At 36.2% G+C, this 3,405-nt stretch overlaps 1 non-coding gene across 1 annotated transcript; it reads left to right on the top strand.

The window, feature by feature from the left end:
- Positions 1-219: 219 nt before the first annotated feature.
- On the top strand, positions 220-326 carry LOC136201826 (small nucleolar RNA R71). Its single transcript, XR_010674165.1, has one exon. It is a non-coding gene; the product is annotated as a small nucleolar RNA R71 (small nucleolar RNA).
- The last annotated feature ends 3,079 nt before the right edge of the window (positions 327-3,405 follow it).

The raw sequence follows: 3,405 nt of genomic DNA, 5'->3' as shown, positions 1-3,405 counted from the left end.
CCTTTAACTGATGACGTAGTTGAGGATGATGGTTTCGCTATTGGTATGTGTCCACGCTCCGCGGGCGACATACTACTGTTGATTGCCATTTCCTCCAAAAGTTCTCTTGCTTGGGCCGATGTTTTCTTCATGAATAACCCTCCAGACATAGCATCCAATGAACCTCTAGTTGTAGGATTTAGTCCATTATAAAATGTTTGCATTAAAAGTTCAGCGGGCAATTGGTGGTGTGGGCATAAACGTTGAAGTTCTTTAAAACGTTCCCAAGCCTCATAAAGAGTTTCATTATCATTTTGAGAAAAAGATGTTAACTCTTTTATGACTCTTGCGGTTTTTGCTAAAGGAAAAAATTTTGATAAAAATGTTTGGGCTAATTGCTCCCAAGTCTCAAATGATGCGGCTGGCATAGAAGTTAACCACTCTTTGGCTCGATCCTTCAAAGTAAAAGGAAAAAGGCAAAGATTGATTGCTTCCGCAGTCACATTCGGTATTTTAAAAGTGTCACAAATTTCTAAAAAATTTATCAAATGGGTGTTAGGATTTTCGTTAGGTAACCCATAAAATGTTACGTTATTTTGTAACATATTAAGCAATGCTGGATTAATCTCAAATTGATTTGCATTAATTTGGGGTCTAACTATACTGTTTGTTACACCGGTCACTCCTGGCCTAGCGTAATCCATGAGTGTGGCCATAACTTCTGGCTCGGTAATTCTAGTTTTTAATGGAGTTTTGTTTTTCTTTTTCTTTTCTTTCTTGTTCTTTTTAAGAGTTCTTTCAATTTCTGGGTCAATAGGATCTGGTGACGTGCCTGAACTTCGAGAACTGCTCATGAACCTGAAATTTCGCAGGAACCGAAACCACCTTCAAAACAGAATTTGAAAAATAAATATGTTAGTAATTTGAAATAAATAAAATATAAAAGTTTGAATAAGTATTCGAAATAAAATACGAAAAATCTAAATTTTTTTCAAAAATTTTGGCGTTCCCCGGCAACGGCGCCAAAAACTTGTTGAGCGATTTCCGCAAGTGCACGGTATACGCTTGTAGTAATAAAAGATATCGATCCCACATGGAACGTTTTTTAACAAAAACTTATTTTGAATTGGTTAAATATACTTTTAAGATTTATAATAAGGAAAATCGTTAAATCGGATTTGGTTTTGAAATTGCTAGAATGAGAATTAGATTAGAGTATGAAGATGTTTAGAAAATACTTCTGATTTAGGAGTGAATTTGCAAGACAGGAACGTTTAGTACTTTTTAGAAAAGTAAACAAATGTATTCGTTTGCATTAAGCAAAGAAAACAACTTTAAACTTTGTATAAATTATAACGATGAAATAAATGACGGTACCTCTAATTTTTAGGCTTTGAACTGTAGTCAATCCTCCTACGGTCGGGTTAGATCGCTACCTTAACCAAATTAAAACTCTTTCGAGATAATAATTTGTCTAAGTGTTCAACAAAGTTTCCTTGTAAAGATTTTGAATTAAACTACGTTTTAATGAAAACACCAGCAATCCACTTCGGGTCCTTTACCAAAGTGCTGCATAAAAATCTATCGAATAGAACATACTTTATTAGATGAAATATAAATTGATACAAGTTTACAGAGAACAAGGAGCATGAAAACATTCGACGGCGTGCAAGTGAACGGGTTGTCAATCCTTTCCTTGGGTTTCGTTAGAGTTTGTCAGGCTCAGGGGCGGATTCTCTACTCAATCTTCTCGCTGAATCTTCGGAATAGAGACTGGTCTATCTACTACCAAAATGTAAACTAAATATGAACAATGTCTAAACGCTACTGTGTTTGTTATTATGGAATAAACAATGTGTGTACATCATATTGCTTTTTACATAAATGTAATATAAATTCTGAATCACTCGACTCGGAATTTCTGCATAAGTTCTATACTAATCTCTTTCTTCTATATATTTTCAACTCTCCATCAACTCTTTATTTATAGATGTTGAAGAGTCGTGGTTGAAGTGTCGTGTCCATTGTGAAGGATCGTATCCGTTGTGAAAGGACGTCTTTATCCACCCGAACGAACGCGTTTCTTGGAATTTAACATATGTTCATTGTACTTGGCAGAATTTCTGCACTTACCGAGAATGGCAATTCTCGGCCGAGAATGGGGGAGCATTTATTTGGTCTTCGGACGAAGGGAAGGAGCTGCTGAAGAACGCGTGTCGCGACCGAGAATTGTGGATTCTCGGTCGCGGCTTTCATAAAATTCTCTACCGAGAATTGGTTTCCTCAACCGAGAATTTGACATTTCTTTTGTTTCTAACCTCGTCTTTGTCCTCGTTTTGGTGTAATTGATCTTCGTCGTTTTTAACTCCTTTTGTAAGGTTTTTAATCTATTTTTAAGCTCTTTTCGTTCCTATTTGGATTTTACCAAATATTTAGGTACCTTGCAAGAAAGAAACATATTCGAGAGTAAAAGCATTCTAAACAGGTATAAATAGCATAAATTCGTAGCAATATTGATGTAATTACTAATGATATATTAGGTATATTTTGGGCTTAACATGACTATAGGGGGCCGAAATATATATCCAGACAACTGGGTGAATTAGATACTTCTTTATCCTCTCAAAGGCAATCCGACATTGCTCATTACACAAAACTGGATATTCTTTCTTCAACAACTTGAAAATGGGTTCACAGACTGTTGTAATGCGAGAAATAAACCTGATGACATGCTAAAGAGAGCCTGGAAAAGACAATACTTCCTTCTCTATCTTGGGTGCATGCATATCGGTGATTGCCTTGATTTGATCTGAATACACCTCAATACAATTCTGGCTGATGATGTGACCTAGCAGCTTCCCGGATGTAACTCCAAATACACACTTCTTTGGGATTAACCGAAGACTATACTTCTCAATGTGATTTAAGAACTTTTCTAAGATAGCGAGATGCTCCTCGTGAGTCATGGACTTAACTAGCATGTCATCAACATACACCTCCACCTCCTTATGGATCGTGTCATGTAGAATTACAGTCACAGCCGTCTAGTAAGTTTCCCCTGCATTCTTCAACCAAAATGGCATTATTCGATAACAGTACATACATCATTATATGATGAAAGAAGTCTTTACTTTATCAAACACATTCATAAGAATCCGGTTATAGATGGAGAAATCGTCTATAAACGAGTACATAGCAGCTCTAGCTGCATTGTCAATCAAAACTTAAATATGTGGAAGTGGGAAGTCATCCTTTAGATATGCCTTGTTTAAATCTCAGAAATCAACACAGACCTGGAGTCTGCCATCCTTCTTCGCTATAGGAACGATGTTAGCCAATCATTTTGGGTATTGAACCACCTCAATGAATTTGGCTGTAAACTACATAGTTATCTCATACTTCACCATCATAGTCCATTCTGGTCTA

This window comes from Euphorbia lathyris, chromosome 7 (assembly GCF_963576675.1).
Source record: "Euphorbia lathyris chromosome 7, ddEupLath1.1, whole genome shotgun sequence".
Classification (NCBI taxonomy): domain Eukaryota; kingdom Viridiplantae; phylum Streptophyta; class Magnoliopsida; order Malpighiales; family Euphorbiaceae; genus Euphorbia; species Euphorbia lathyris.
This window is presented reverse-complemented; position numbering and strand designations above follow the sequence as displayed.